This window comes from Camelus ferus, chromosome 11, assembly GCF_009834535.1.
Source record: "Camelus ferus isolate YT-003-E chromosome 11, BCGSAC_Cfer_1.0, whole genome shotgun sequence".
NCBI lineage: Eukaryota > Metazoa > Chordata > Mammalia > Artiodactyla > Camelidae > Camelus > Camelus ferus.
The window spans coordinates 47290610-47308200 of record NC_045706.1 but is presented as its reverse complement, the minus strand read 5'-3'; the positions used below and the strand labels follow the sequence as shown (position 1 = coordinate 47308200).

The 17591-nt window shown below is 35.5% G+C and overlaps 1 protein-coding gene across 7 annotated transcripts in view; it reads left to right on the top strand.

Moving 5' to 3' along the window:
* Nucleotides 1-17591, top strand: part of CTNNA3 (catenin alpha 3) — a 1348033-nt gene that overhangs the window by 1237671 nt on the left and 92771 nt on the right. The gene's annotated exons all lie outside the window — the stretch shown is intronic.

Sequence of the window (17591 nt, the reverse complement as noted above, 5' to 3'; positions counted from 1 at the left end):
AATGAGAAGAACCAAAGACTATTTATTCAGAGCTCACTATAGCCAAGAAGTCAGCCATCATCACTTTGCTTTTGGCAGAGACACAGAGGCAGTCAGGGAAGAGGGAAAGCTTTAAAACAGAAAAAAAGAAAAGGCTTTGGGTATCTCTGATTGGAGATTGCTGACACAGGGAAGATGCAGGTTGGGTAACTAGAAGCAGGTCATCTTAGATAATTGGTTTGGCCAGCACGTTTTGCTTTCTCTGATTGTTACTGAATTTAAAGCAGGGACAAGTAGAAGTAGGCTGGCTGCTGTTGTGGGTCAAAGCTCTATTTTCATATTTAGTCTGGTCATTGTCCATTTGTATATTCATTCTGTCAGAAATTTAACTGATAATCATTTATTTGAGATGGTGATGGATAATTATATAAACAATATTGAATTAATTTTATATTTAAAAATAAAATCTTTATTTTAATAGAAATAAAAGCAGTCTGTGATCATCTATATCCTAAACCAATAGTGTAATGAGTTTAAAGGTAATTGGGAAAAGGAATAGGAAAATCTGTGGTCTATTCCAATAGATGAAGCTTTGTAAATATAACTAATTTTCTTAGTCTTACTCCTACTGTGCTTCAAGAACCCTTAATTAGTGCAGTCTGAAACTGATTTTCCCTTCTACAGTACTGTGATGAGCATAGTCTATAAATAGGCTATTTTTTGCACATTTGATACCTTAAATTCCAACTTCTATGTCTAACTCTCTCACTTCTAAAAAGTTTTAATGCCTTATCCTCAACCTCATCATGTTCTCTTGCCTCAGATCCTTTTGTCCCCCCCCCCCCCCTTTAAGTCGTTTCAGTCTTCCTTTCTTTTCTTATACAGCTTGGACCACTTGGCCTATGTGGTAACAACCACTCTCTTGATCTTTTTTGTCTCTCGTGAGCACATGACATACAAAATATCAACCCTGCTTCAATCCAACTACTGGCTCCTTTGGTCCTTTGCTTGGGCTTCAGATTGTGAATTTCATCTATTATTTCCTTATAATCAGGTGTGTTTGTACCAGGAGATGTTAGGGAGCCTCAAAGAGATATTAAATTCTTCCTACTCTGATTTGTAGTTGCTTAAGTCATTTTTTTATTTGGGGCAGCAGGATCCTCTCTCTAGATAAGCTTCTTCCTTACTTTCTTTAAGTCTTTGGGTTTTACTGAACACTCTACCTTGATTACACATAATTTCCTCTACCTGTCCCATCCTTCACTTGGAGTAATTATCCACCTTGGAGGCCATCTTTGATCCTTATGTTTTGTGACCATACTCTCTAATTGTGGGTAAGAATAGATCTCAACAGTGCCCTTACCTTGGCTGTCACAGATTCATTAACTATGTCCTTTATGCTTTGTCTTGCCAACAGGTGCACTGGTCAGTTGCATGCAACTATGTAAATATTCATTATCATTATTGTAATTATCATGACACTTAAAATGTGAGGCTGCCTCCTTTTGCTCATTTTTGTTTATTTTGTTAGACTCTATTTTTGTATAAACATAAGATTTATTTTACAAATGCTAATTCATGAATTTTTTTTAGTGGATTAAATATTTTTGTCTGTCTGCAATAACAACAAAAGGCAAAAAAAAAAGACCCGAAAGAATATAATAATTCCATTACTGTGGAGGCCAAAACATCCAGAGTTTTAAATTAAATATTCTTGGAAATTAAATGTTCTGAAGGGAGGACTGTACTCTGAGTTTTCCTCAGGAAATATATTATTTTTCCCTTTGAAAAGTGAAAGTCTTTTTGGAAGTAATTCTCAAGAGACAATTGATAAATATCTAAGAGTCAGTGAGCTTCTTGAGGGGCTATTTGAAAAAAGATGAAAAAAAATAGCCTGGGTATTAAAATCTATTTAAAAATTTAAAATATTATAATATTGAATACTCATTAGCCTGCTTTTCTTTCATAAATTATTAACAGGTTCTTGTACATTGTCTATTTCTCTTATAGAAATGTGGTGAAGTACCATCTTCATGAGCCCAGAAATGGGAATCCTTTATAGGTGTTCCATGAAATCCCTTGCAGACCTAACCAGTCATATCTCTGGAAAAAAACAAACAAACAACAAAAAACAAAGAGCTATATTCCCCTCAGTTTTTTTCTTCAGATTAGACATCAGTATTCTGGAAGAAAATATACTTGTATTTTCAGTAGTTCTTCAGTGTAACGAAAAAGATACGAAAAATTGACTTTGAATCTGTACCACAAGACTCTCGCACCTGTCCTGGGATAGAAATACATAATAGCAACAGAGTTCAAGCAATGAACACTTTTTCATTTTATTTTTAAGCAGAAGCTGGAAGGAAGTTTAGTAAAGATGTCACTAGAAATACCAAAGATAAATAAATAATATAATCTATACAGAATATTTTAATGTTACAACAATTAGTAATGTTGTTTAATATCTTTTACCTTGTGCTCTGCTCTTTGAGGGCGACTTAAGAGTAGGGGTTGCAGTGCTACAGCAGATTTTCAAATGTACATTATTTGAGCAGAAAGCAAAGGCAGCCACAACAGTTTAGGATTTAGGTAGATGAAGCCTAGGACTGTGTCATGAGCGCATATTTGAAGTGGCAGGCGTTTCTTCCCATTGTGGAGTAGTTTGGTTTTTGAAATGTTTCTTTAGGCTTAGAATACACAGGAAGCTTTCTAATATCCGCTTATTTAAAATACACAGTGTCAACAAAATTCTAAGTGTATAAGACTTCCAGGCTTTTTTTCCCCCAGTAGATTATTTATCTCATTGAATTTTGCCTGGTGCTTATGAAAATACTGTACACAGTAGAAAATGCCAAGAGGTTACCATTTGTCTGGTGTTTAATGATAAATACTGGCTTTGGAATCCAACACACCAGATTTGAATCCTGAGTTGGTTACTAAATGCTCTTTGTGGTGTGGACACATCACTTACACTCTGTCAACTTCAGATTTTTTTTTTTCTCGGTCATTATAATGAGGAAAGCAAACATGGGATGCACTGACATAGTGCATGGTGGGGAAATGAGAGAGTTTAATAGTCAACTGCTGATGGCAGAGACAGGTTGAAATATTTTGGCTATAATAGGGCATGGATCAATCATCATGGATACTATTTCTTGGTTAAATAATATTAAAAGAGAGCCAAAGGATGAAGTAAGTAGCGAGAGGAATTATATTCTGCATTGCCAGAAATGAGATAAAATTCCTCAGGTAGGCTTTTCTGATAAATTCCCAACTAGACGATGATTGAAGGGTGTTTAAAATAGCTATAAAATTTGATTTGGTATACTCTTAATTTTTCTGGATAAAGAATGTGATTATAAAACAATGAAACTGTGCATTAAAAGCATGTAGTCCTATTACATTTTTAAGCACACCGTAACTAACATAATGATATCCCTTGCGGTCTGCCTCCTACAAAATGTTAGATTAGAAAGGGCACATTCAAGCATTGCGGGACTGTCAATTTGCCAGCTGGCCACCGTGTGTTAGACTGGTGTTTAACAATGAGTATCGAGCTGACCCCTGCTGAAGAACATGGCTAGTACCAGGGTACCTGAGGCAATTGCAGCCCACAAGTGAAAACAATCTCTCAGATTCATAACGGAATACCAAGAGATGTCAAGGTGAGTCACATCACATAAATGTCACCTGCTCTGACGGCTTTCAGGACATCTGCCCATGGTTCTTTTCCTCCAATTTTCTCCCTGTATAATGAAGCAAGTCTAAGATGCCAGTGGGGACTGGTAGTCTTTTACAGTGTAAAAGAAAAACATTTTGTATTTCAAATCTGGCTCATTTGTTATAGCTCGGGCAGATACTGAATCTCAATTGCGCTTGATGAGAGCAAAACTCATTTAATACAACTATATGGAAAAATTAACCTAAGAGAAGAACTGGGTAGCTTTATAGTACTCCCTTAATGACTGCATTGTCAGTGGAACTTGTTGACAAATTCAATATTTGTCCCTTATTTTTAATAATGAGAGATACATTAAAGTTACTCTTTATTTTTAAACAAATTCCGTATTCTAACAGACAAGTGGTTGCATATCTGCAAGACAGTCTCTAATATATTTCCATGTCATAATTTCTTACTTTCTTTTCTGTGTTTGTTTGCCTTAAATATTCTTTTCTTCATGTTGTCATTAAATCATTTCTCTGTAATTATTCTGGGCTCTTTTCTTTTTCTACTACCCAGGTGGCTACTGTATGTTTGCTTCTTTCCAAGGTGATTACTTATCAACACACCTCTGGTTTCTTTTCTTCTGTTTCTCTGGGCTCAGCATAATCAAATTACACTTGTCAGTTAGTCCTTTTTTTCTACAGCCTGCTCCTCCTGTCTTGTCCTCTAATAGCCCTGTCCTCATTCATCTTATTTTTCTGCCCTTCTCTTATTTCTCCTCTCAACATTTGCATCTTTCATATGGCTCTCCTTAGCAGTATCTCATCAATAATTATTTCTCTTTAGTTTTGCTGCTTTCGTTTTTTGCCTCCTTCTTACAAGTGACATTACTTCTACTGTTTTTGTGCCACCTCTTTCTTTATATTTATATAATAATGTCCATATCATACTTTTTGCTACAGCTTTCTTCACTCACACTTACAAATAAGCATTTGTTGAGGTTCATGACATGCCTGCATTGTAGGGACCTAAATATAATATACACAAACCTTGCCTTTTAAGGAGTTCCCCATCTAGAAGAGGCAGACACATAAATCAACCAAAAATCAACAAGATAAGATAAATATGTAGAAAGTGCAGGGATACAGATAGATACTGGGTTTTATAGAGGCCCTTGGGCATGTTACGGGTGGGGAGAGGGTCGCATCAAAAAAAATTCCTGTATGATATATTGCCTTGACTGAGTTTTCAGGAAGAAATAGTAGGTAACTTAGCATTGCCCAAGGGAAAATGGAAGGCAGAGAGTGTGGAAAAGGAGCTTGAGAACAGGAAATGGTCTTGCTGTAGAGGGCATTATTAGTCATACTGAGAACTATGAATGTGAACAGGAAACTTGGATGCATCTGAAGCGGAACTAACCGTAACTGAGATTCATTTTGACCATACCTTCTTTTAGCTATTTAGAGAATCAATTTGAGGGATATACAAATAGAATTAGGGATGCCAGCTGAAGACTGTTTTATAAGAATCTGGATCAGGGTGGCAATAGAGAAATACCAGAGAGCAGATTCAAGAAATATTTACATGAAGAAATTGACAAAACTTAATTGCTGATTGAATACAAGTAAAAAGGGTGAAGATAATCCTTAGAATCTACATGTAGTAACTAGGTGGATGATGTCAAAAGTTGAGAGGAAGAACGTGCAGAGGAACCAGTTCATCTTCTGTTCTCCCTCCCTAATGGGTGGGTCTTCTAACAATATTGATGACTTGCATTTTTCTAAGTGTCCCGTAATTTATAAAGCTCTCTCTCATCTGTCACTTTCATTCAGTCCTCCTTAGAATCCTCTAAAGTTTACTAAGCAGGTCGTAGCCACAATTTTCAAGTAAGAGGTCTGGAAAAGCCTTCTCTCAAATGTATATCTTAATGATAGGAGGCTATTTAAGTGCTCAAAGTGTTTTCTCGGTTAGGCAGCTTCAGATCTGATTCTGGCAGTTACGCTGGTGGGATGCAACTGTAGGCTGGGGTAATGCAGCCACAAAGGAACGGCCGTCACAAACATGAGCAAGTTTAAAGAAAATGCTCCTCATCACACTCATCCTTAACCCGTGACTCTGCCACAGTAATACGTACCATTCAGTTCCTTGCCATCACTTGAAGGAAGACCTTCAAGTAAAAGGAAACTACCAATTGGCTTAGAATTCACTCTTAATAAGCAAATAGTTCAAATACACACAATATGTTGCATACCATGTTTTATATGTCACATATGGACTTAAGGCGGCATTAATGGCTCAGACTCAGTCTCATAATCTCTTCACGTGTTGTGCATTCACTTTGTATTCCCTTGGAGTTGCATTACAGACACAGATGTTATTTGAAAAGCAACTATGCAAGTGGTTGGTGTAAAAGAAAGGCTTCTGTGTTCTCCAAGCCCAGCTGAAAACCGGAGAAATTGCTTTTCTAACAGCAGTAACAACACAAGGGAGGCTGATGATAACAAAGGTGTTTCCTGCACTGCTGTCTTGTTCATTTCAAATGGGGAATGAACCTAGGGAGGAGGCAGGATGCTCTACCACAAACGACTTCACTTGATAGAGTGTAATCCAATTTGCAATGTGAATCTATCATTTCATCATGTTTTATTTACTTTGAATTTCTAGCTGGTGTGCAATGATTAGGGTCTTTGAATAAATTTTATCCTCTTTCATCCCCAGTACTATTAAAGCTAGGTTTAAGATTTAGGTTTAAAGTGAGGATTCATTATATGTATTAGGTATTTATTTGTTCAGTAGGCAAACAGAAGACAAAACGTATCGAATTGTGATTCCTGTGAGGAGCTTTGGCAATAATCTCACCTCATAAACCTACTGAAGGGACCTGTCAGATTACACTTAGCAGTATAAAATCTGGGATTGCAAGAGAGAGAGTAGAGTTAATCTGAGTGTTGTTTACATTAACCAGTGTTTATTCTTTTAACCAGATTTAATTCTGAACTATCCTGACCCAAAAGGGTATACTATTCTAGAAAAGTGAGCTTATTAAGCAACATTTTTCTATAAAGATACATAATTTTTCTTTTATAATTCATATCTGAATCATTTTAAAATTTGGAACTACTGTATAAATTCTATGCATGTCTATGAGAGATCTCTGTAATATAAACCCAGACAAGTAATTCTCTTTTTTAAACTCCTAGATGAATTCAGCTATGTATGTGTGCATAGTTTTAACAAAAGTAAACCCAGGAGTTAGAATAGTTGTTCTCAAGCTGTGATCAGAAATATCTGGGGAGCTTTTTAAGCATACATAATTTTTGCCTCTTTTATAGGCTTCCTGAGTCTGAATGTCAGGGTGTAGTGATTGAGACTATTTTTAGCTTCCCAGTTTATTCTGCCATGAACTGTTTGAAAAATATCAGCTTAAAATGCATGCTTAATGTTAGTCACTATCACCTAGAGAAAATAATGTATACAGCTTTTTGTGTGCAATGCTGACACCCGTGTGTATTAATACAAAATATACACTTACGTGCTTGTAGATCTACAAAACATCTTTTTCTAGAGGACTGGGGATCAGGCAGGGGTGAGAGATTTTTTTTTCACTCTGTAATGTTTATCCATTTAAACCATTTGAAACTATTTTTCACAAGTTTCTAGGTTATGAATATGTGTGTGTGTGAAAGGCGGGGTGAGTATGTGGGAAATGAATGCATAGGTGTATGTAAAATCAAAGACTATAGAAAAGTGTATAATTTTTTGTTGCATTCATTTGGATACCAGGTAAATTTTGATTTCTCCTAAGAAAAATTCTGTTTTCAGTTTTTAAAAATCATCAATTAATATGCACAATAGGCAGTCTTGCCCAATCTTCATCTCTACCCCATCCCTAGCGCCTACCACATCATTATTTATAGAGTTCTGTGAGCCAGGCCCTATGCTAGACTTTGGGAATATAAGGCAAGTGATAATATGCTTGCTAACCTCAAATACTGGCAGTAGAAACATCAACAGATAAAGAAGTATGTGTAATGAAAACTCATCCCCAAATACTTCATCTAAAAAGATCTGTGTGAGTCAAAACCTTCTACTGAGAAGCTAATATTAATATTACAAAGGGTGGGGTGGAGAATACTGGCTATTCTTCTGTTGCTACTATTCTTTCTCTCTCCTGTGTGGGACACTGACCTATTTCCTCCCAATCTTTTGTATTACTTTGTTTTTAATTCTGTGCTTCTTACATAGGGCTGTAAGCTTTTGCTTTGCTCCTGGATTATTCTAAATTCTTGGGCTCCCAAGATACCACCCAAAGGAGGATGGAGGTGAAGGGGAAAGGTCCTTTTGAGGACTGCATGTCTGTGTACATACTGTTCAGTTTCCCTGGAATGTCCCTTTCCTTCTCTACCTGTACCCTTTTCTGCTATATGGATTCCTCCAAAATGCACTCAGTGTCCATCTATCTAATTATCCTCCCTGCTTGTTTTGAAATACATTTAATTTAGATTAAAAGTATATAAAACACCAAAAGTGAACAAAATTGGAGAGAAATGAAATATACAAGGCAAAAGAAGAAAAAGGATTTGGTTGTAAATTGCACTGAAACTCAAACATAAAAATGAAAATCTGAAACGCTGGTCGAGAGTGGGGCACAAGTCTGACTCTAAGATGTTTAACTAAAAGAATGATTTAAAATAATATAGTTGATTTTAAAATATAATTGAATGTTCAGGGAAAGCCCAACACTTTCTGATTTGCAGGCACCCAATACATTTTGTATTCTTAAGCCAAGGCTCAGGGTCTTCCTCGTGGGCAGTATCTGTTTTCCTTTCATGAGATTTAATTAGGTAATACAGATCTCTTCTCATGCAAGTGAATAACGTGTAGACCACAGAAATTGAAAGTAAGTGGCTATTAAAGAGTTCTCTGGAATCCTCACAGTGTATAAATTATAGTTTTAAAAATAATGTAAAGCTAGTAATTGGTCAAAATAATGTTCATTGAGATTATGCAGATGAAGTTCAGGAGTAGAAGCTAGCTTTTCAAATGACGTAAGCAAATATGTTCTTTTCCCCTCACTGAGCACTGTGCTACCAGTGCTGCTGCAGTTAGGTGACAATGGGGAAGAATCGGACCGGACAGGGTGTCGCCGGGAATGCAGGAGCCCCAGAAGGGCAGCAGCACATGCTTCTTTTTGTTTTCCTTTCTCAGAATTCTACTGTAGAGTGAATAAGAGACTGATGATATAACCAAATTGAGAGGCAGTGCTCTGGGAACCTCACATCAACTGGTCCGCATTAGATAGTATTTACTTATTTTCATGTAGTGCTAAAGGTTAATAGTGAGTCATTTAACACTTCTTTTAAACTTGGGGATTTCCACTTGTAGTCCACCATAAATACATGATTTAGAGAAATACCAAGAGGACTTTCAAATTATTTTCACAGGCACCATCTAATTTGATTATCCAGTTCACCTGTGAGGAAGATAAAACAGCTAATAATTATTAAGTGGCGATGTGTCTCAGGCACTGCTCTAAATTATTTCATCAACTCATTTACCCTTCTAAACAACCCTATGAGGTATACACTGTTATTATCTTACAGATGAAAGATACCAAGGCATAGAGAGAATGTATTACCAACCCTAGGCCTCACAGCTGGTGAATGCTAAGATGGGATTTGAATCCACCTCGTTTGACTCCAGAGTCAGCCCCCAGTCTTCCTCCACATAATGCAGAGAAACAGGTAGAAGCAAAGAGATCATGCAATGTTGTGATTCCCAATACATGTCTCCATGTGACATACAGAGGTAGAGGGAAAAAATGTCATCTGTTTACATCCGAGGTTATATAAAATCCAGCCTTTAAGCTTTTAATCAGGATCAAAAGTTAAAATTAGTTTATTCTAAGCCTGCATAAAACACAGCTCTTTGAGGCAACATGCAAGCTAGCAGTTATTACATGGCAATCTTCGTCCAAAAAATATGCACGCGCATTTGAACAATAGGATAAATGCTATTGTATACACACACACACATCCATGCATACACAGTTTAGAATCCATATAAAGAAGCAGTTACTCCTGCCTGAACTGAGTCAGTGTAACTTCCAGAAAGAAGCCCTTGATTTGTCTTCAGAATAACCAGAAGGTGACACAAACATGTCCAAACGAAGCATTAGAAAGATGCAAACATAGGTGAAGTGTTGTGGAAAATGTGATGAATTTGGGTATTTGTCTTGCCTCTTCTAAATATGTGACCTTAGGCATATCCCTTGTCTTCTCTGAGCTTACTTCCTCCTTTTTAAATGAGCAATAAAAAACCACTTGCTACACTGTGCTGTGATGAATCAAAATAATTATTGTATTGAATATACTTTATTAACTATCACTTGATATGCAAAATTAATATATTATTAATATATGTTGATATTTTATTAGATAATGATTGCATGTGGTAGCTATTGCTTATCAAATTTCTGAGATGTGGCTTTAGGTCATAACAAAATAATGCTTGGAAATGAGATAATAACATTTAGGAATGAGAAAATGTATGAGTTTTCTCTCATAAAATGTTACACAGTGCCTAGAAATTAACAGGTGCATAGTATATATGTGATATATGAATGAATAAGTGAGTGGATTTTACAAATGAATGAATGTCAGATTCTGGTTTTTAACAATTCTTTCATTGTTCCACCTTAAAGAGACTATGACTTGAATCTCTGGATCATGGGAAAACATACAGTATTATTATCTGAAACTATTGCTCTGGCCTTGGAATCTTGGTATCGAGGTGTATGGTTAGTAGTAGGGTTCTCATTTTAATTTCATTCTTATTTCCCTTTTTTGTTTAGTCATGACTTCTTGTATTTTCATCTGAAGAATAACTGTACATACTGAAATTCATTTTTCACTTACAAAATGAAAAGAATGTCTACTGGTTAGTAATTATTAATATGCAATCTCCAGGCTGTTTTTCATTTCTTTTCAAATATTTTTTAAAATTTTATCAAAGATGTATTGCTCACTCAAAAAAGTCTGATACTATATAAGAACATATTTTTTTGAAAAGTTTCCTCCACAACACACACCTTCCCTCTTCGTCTAAATTCTACTTTTAGCTACTTTTATATTTTGCTCTTTTTTCACTTATTTAGGTTTCACTAAATAACTGTACTGTTATTTTATAATTTATCAACTGAGATCATTGTTTGACTTCCTATAAATTTATACCAGCAGTATTTTTTTTCAGTCATGTCATTGGACATCTCCAACTTTAGAAATCATACTCTGATAACTATTTTGTTAAACAGCCATCAGCTTTCCATGGTGAGAACAGGATTTATCTGGACTCCCAATTTGTATGTCAAGGGTGTAGTAGCTATCTCATCCTTTTTTCTGTCTATCCTGCTACCCTGCTTCCTTACCAGATTTTAGGAGTGTACCTTGATTTGTACTTTGCAATGTTACTTTGCAATATCATAATTATACCATTCTTGTGGTGCCTATTGGCTGATTCTATATATTTTAAAAACAGTATTATCTATATTATTCAGGCTCTATGTATTGCTTATCAAATAGTAGTTTCTTTTTTACAATGTCATTATTTCAGGTCTTGTGCCACTCAATGGAGAAATTCTTCATTCATTTGTTTATTCAGTCAATAAATAGTTGCATTACATCTTCTATACGCCAGGCACTATTGCAGGCTCTTGAAATACAATAGTGTGTAAAAACTACAAAGGTTCCTGACTTAATGGAGCTTATATCCCATTGAATAGAGAGACAATAAAAAGTGGATGCAATAAATGAGCAAGTTGATTGTATTTTAGAAAGGTATGGGGAAATGAAAACATAGAGAAGAGTGAGAAAGGCCAGTATTTCTGGATTGGGGTTATAGTTTGAAATATTGTGACCAGAATAGGCCTAATTTGAGCACAAGTTGGAGGAGATGGGGAAGTTTAACATGCAGGTACCCAGGAAAAAAAGAGTTTGAGCCAGAAGGCACAATGAGAGAAAACCTGAGCTGGAGAGTAGGTCTGATCATTGAGCCTCGGTGAGCTGTATGAGATAAGATCAGAGATGTGATGGGGAGTGTAAGTCAGATCATATGAGAACTTTGGCTTTTTCTCTGAATGTAATAGAGGCATTTTTGAGTTTTGAGTGATGATGTTTACTGCTTTGTAGTACATTTTAAAAAGGATCATTCCTGTGTTGAGAAAAAGAAAAAAATCTAAGAGGCAAGGATAAAAGCAAAGAGACCAATTAGTAGCTCTAACAGGAACTGAGGAAAAATATGATGTGCTCTCCAACTCTGAGAATTCTGTCTTTGAAATTTCCATCACTTTCCTGTCATCTGTCTTTCTGAAACTGATTAGTTGAATGTTGGATTTTCTCTATTGATGCTGTATATCTCGTAGTGTTTCTCTCCAAAGTTCTGCCTCTTATCCTTGATTTTATTTTCTAATTATTTTATTGAAATGATTTTACTTGTTATTTAAATGCTTTCATTTTTCCCCGTAGCATCTAATTATTGTATTATGGATATACTGTCTTCATAAATTATTTTATTTAGTATTGAGAGTTTTACATAGATTAAGTTTATTTTTATTTTTTTTATTTTTCTTGAATAATCTGAGCCTCCTTAATGGTCATTTCTCCCCTGTTTAACTTACTGTTTATTTTGTCTTGAAGGCTGTCCTCAAATGTATGGTGATTCTTGGATCTCTGCTTATATTTAAGAATAAACCAAAGAAAAGCAAACTTACACACTTATGCTCTTAGGTGGGACTTGTCTCTGTCTCACTTAACCAAGAATAAGAGAGATGAGTACTTTAAGCTGGAGGACTCTAAACACTTTATATTAGGATGTCAATGTTTGTATTAAAAGCTAGAGAATCAGAAAGTACTTTTTATACTGTTTCTAAGAAAAGAAGCCTCCACGGTTTGACCTGAAAGAGAAATATTTGGTTGTCAGTCTCTTGTGAATCAGGGTAGAGGAGGATTATTGGAGGTGCAGAAGGAGTGACCATTTGTAAACAGAATCTCAGTCTCATTATTGGCTATAACTGGTGTTGCCCAGCCTGTTGTGTATGATCCTAAGCGAAGGCTTCCTTTACTGTGAACCATAAGTAAATATAACATTTCATAAGTGATAAGTGATCTTATTTTGTTTTAAAAATATTACCAGTTACTTGACTTAGTGAGGTTGAGAAGATTTCTCTAAGGAGGTGATACTTACGAAGAGATCTGAGCGTAACAAGGAGGAGTTAACAAGGTGACAAGGATAGAAAGCATATTCCTGGCATAGTGTGTTCAAAGGTTTTCTTTCAGGAGGGATCATAGTGTAAATGAGATATACATTTAAGCTTTTTTGTTATTTCATTGTTATTTTGTTTGTACATTGCAGCTCTTTTCTCCATAATTTGTGAAATAAAAAACATAGTTTACACAAACTACTTTAAGCTACAAGAATATATTGTACAGAACTGGGAATATAGCCAATGTTTTATAGTAACTTTAAACGGAGTATAATCTATAAAAATTTGAATCAGTGTTATACACCTGAAGTTAATATAATATTGTAAATCAGCTATGCTTCAATTTTTAAAAAATTACAAGGTTTAGTAACATAGTCTTTAAAATTCTTGAACTTTATATTGTTGACCTTGAAAATGAAAGTCAGTTATTTTACCAGCAAAAATGAATTTTGGGGGGGATAGCAGAGAATTGCAGTTTGAGACCAGCAAGTCATGGCAAAAACGATAGGCAGGTCCAACAAACAAAGGAGAGGTACGCTATTTCATAGAATAAAAGGAGGAAATTGGAAGGGGTTGTTTTGAAAGAATGGCAGTCCATTGGAGAAAAGTGATCATTCAGGGTGATGACAGTTTCTCGTTGCCTGAGTTGCTCGGATAGTCAATTTCTTGTAGGAGATGCAGTGAACATTGTTTTCCTGCTGGGGCCCATAATTGATTATTCTTTTCTGTTGATGATTCTTCTGTTGGGGTCTGTATTTGACAATTCTTCCTGTAATTGACATTGAATGATACTGTGTGAGAGCTCGTCATTCCAGCCACCCAACTCTATTTTAGCAAGGCTTCTCTATTTTCACAATTCCTATTTGTTTCACTTTACTTTTTCCCTTAACTTATTTAACATATGGCAGTATTTGGAATAGCACAACAAAACTAAACTCAACAGAAAGAGAAAAAAACTAGAAATGCTAAATACAGGATCAGTTTTGTTAGAACTTGACAATATCACTTAGAAGCACCGTTTTCTTATAGTATCACGTTAACTCTGATAATTAGAGCCCAATAATCAAAGCTTTTAAACTGATTTTCTTTTGACTTGCTGTATAATTTCAAAATCTTGTGCCTGCAGCGCTAACAAGGTAATACAAATAGACTTGAGAAATTTGTTACTGCATGAGCAGTTTGAAAGGAACAAGGATATTAAAATAGAGAAACTCTAGACAGAGTTGGGTGCTCAGCATTGGAGGGGACAGAGATAGAGGGGAAAGTACTTATCACTCAAACATGCCCTAATAGACTACTAAATTTTTAACACTTTCATGTTTCATTTGAAGAAATCTTCTCGACTTTTATAGTTCTGCAGATTTCTTAAAGAACCTAATCTACTTGTTAGACTAGGAAACTGTCTCAATGACTTTGGACAAAGTTTTTTTTTTATTTTATTTTTTAAGCTTCCCATCTATCACTCAAATGATTAGAAGAGATGCATATCTTTGGTTCCTTCTGAACCAGATTGGGCTACCAAAAAGAATCTGATCTTTTACTTTATTTTGATAGAATTTTAAAATGTGTGCCTTTCCTTTTCTGTTCTTTAGAAATCAATTGAGACTAACCGCAAGAGTGAGGCACAAAGTTTGGAGATAATAGAACCTAACTCAGCGAAAATATTGATTGAATACCTTTACCAAAGTAAAAGTTAGTATGAAAAGTCTTCTAGGAACATAGGGATTATGTATGCGGATTTGTATAATGACTTGCATCTTGAGCCAATTCTTTGGTTTTATTTTCTCCTACAGGAGACAGATGCCCTACTGTTTCATCTAAAGCACATATAAATAGGATTGCACAGAAATTCAGTAGCAGAACTAGAAACCAGAAGGAGCTAGTTTACTTACTTTCTAGATTGTATTCCATTGGGTTTTAAAGATCTTTAATAATAAAGTCCTCACAAATTTGGCAGGAAGCTCATAGGAGAGATGTAAACTATGTTAATATTAGATGATGGAACTCACATTTTGATTTTGATCTAAGTGTGTTGGCGTGTGGGTGTCTGTGCACGCACTTGTACAACTGTCCAGTGTGTGTTTGCTTCTAACATTTGACGTGGTCATGCAGAATCTTTTTTACAGCTGATTCATTGATCTGCCACTTATTTTAAAATCATGATTCTTTTATGAAACAGGATGTCTCTTCCTCATAATGCTTAGGTAGCAAAATACCTATTATTAGTGTGGTTCAGTATATTTCTTTGCTGAAAATCTTCCTCTAAGTCTGAGCTTCCAAAAATATACCCCATTTTACATAATTATACCCCTGGAAATCACCATTTCTGCCTGATGAAAGTTGAATGCTGCAGCTTAGTGTGTATGAATTATTCCTTCATTACAGGTGGACAAACCACCAGAAACAGACAGTAGATCATGTGAAAAAACACATTCAATGATGTAAAACAAGTTTCTCTGAACTTACATCTTCCATCAGTATTCAGAGCTAAGCAAAATCTGAAAAAAATGGGGTCACATCAATAAAATACAGTTGCTAACTTGAACTATGGTTTTTTGGTGTTGTTTTTCAGGAGACTGGTTGGGTGGGTTGTTTTGATCACCTCCACTGTGACCCAAGCTGTGCATTTACAACTGGGCTTGCTGATAGAACAGCTGGAGGTTGGACAGCAAGGTTTTTTTCTGCCAAGTTAACTGGGCTGAACAGGGATGAAATCTGTGACTTTGCTCTACTTAAATGAATTAGCTTCTCCAATGCATACTGGAGTGTGTGTGCTGTTTGCAACAGCTGACAAACAAACAGGATGTTAGCATGATGGACATTGGCAGTTTTTTCTTATGTCTTTCACAAAATAAAAGGGTTCCCTGAAGAGGCCAATATTAGCCTCTTAATTGATCTCTGTTAACTGAAGCATTCAACTAGATACAAAGCTGTCACTGCTAGATTTAGCATTTAAAAAATGTAAGTGACGATACTGTTAATGTTAGGACTGTTACTATGTCTGTGATTTAGAAGTGGCGATCTGTGAGACATCAGCAGTCTCTTTCCTCAGGCCATGGTGTATTGTCAAGCCAGATCCTGTCTACAGAGGATAGAGTCTTCTGCTCTCTGGAACACCGAATCTTAAATCACTTAACTTGTGTGGCTTTTATTTATTCATGAAACTTGTCTTGGCCTATCTCAGGCTAGTCATAGATTAGTTTCCTCATTTAAATCTATCTTTAATTAGCTCCCCAAATCTGCCGGTCATCTCTGAAAGCATATGTTCCATTTCTTAATTTGGCAATTGTTAACATTTTTAAATAGCTTAGTGTTGAACTAATTGTTGCCTGGGAAACAGAGTTTGATGATTGTTTCTTGTTTTGATTTGTCAATGAAAATATGGTAATATAGATTTTCTGGACTTTACATGGATACAGTCCATCTTTACAGAGGGTGGTATCATTTTGTTAAAAGGCCCATATGCTGAAGTATGGGCATTTTTATACCACTTGTTAAGACTAGGAAATTGTCTCAATGACTTTGGACAAAGTTTTTTTAAGCTCCTCATTCTCAAGTGATTACAAGAGGTGCATATCTTTGGTTCCTAGTGAACCAAATTGTGCTACTGAAAAGCAATCCAATTCTAGTCCATTTGTGAGAAGAAGCGTTTCTGAATAGTCACCATAAACTTAGAATTAGTTAAAATATAATGGAAAAGGCACTTGTAGGATCTGGAAGTTTTTCTGATTATATAAATACTTGGGATTTTTTTCTTTCTGAAAGGCAGCTTTTTGGAGACTGCAACAGTGATTTAGCAATTCAGCTATTGTATAAATGATCTTTATCAAGGGTTAGATTTCAAATATTTAAAAGTTTCTGCAGCCCATCTTCTGATTTTGCAGGTGAGAAAGTGAGACTTAGGCTTCAGGAAACAATTGGATAAGACATCTAGGGAGAACTCAGATTCTTTATTGTAGCAACATTTTATCACCAATCACATTTGGGCTGGTATTTTTAAAGTAGAATTTGTGGTAACATTCATAGATAGACTTTAGTTCATCTGTCTTGTATTCTTGTATTTATGTATTAAGAAAGCAATATACATCACCCCCATCTCCTTTATTACTGGAAATAGAGAAGCCAAGTGACTAAGTCCAACCTTGCTGATGTCAATATGAGTCAACATCCTGCTTCAAATATCGTCCCTCTGTTTGCTACTTTAAACTCTTGAGTTGTATGTGCTAACAAAGTACTATGTTCAAAAACTTTCTATATTTGGCCAAAAAAAACCTTTTTAAAATGCAAAATTGTGCCTTATTCCTCTGTTGCAACATAAGAAAAAACAGTAATTCCTCGAGCTCCCAGAAGCTATCTTAATATTTGTTTCAACATTGTTTTTCTGGGTTCAGATTTTAAGCAAACATAGAACACAGTGGGTGGTCAAAAAGCTTTCTTAAACATTCATGGAGCACCTAGTTCATGATAAGCTCTGTTTTAAGTACTTAGAGATGGTCAAAAAGCTTTGACCCAAACTCTGAGGTATTCTCATTACAGTGAGGAAGCAAATATATTATTCAAAATGACAACAAAATAGCTGGATATGTTCTATACTAAGTGCTATGAGAGACAACGAGGGACTAACATTATTTGGGAGAGGCAAATATATTTTTTAGAGAAGTGGTGGAAATTAAACATAGATGCCAAAGG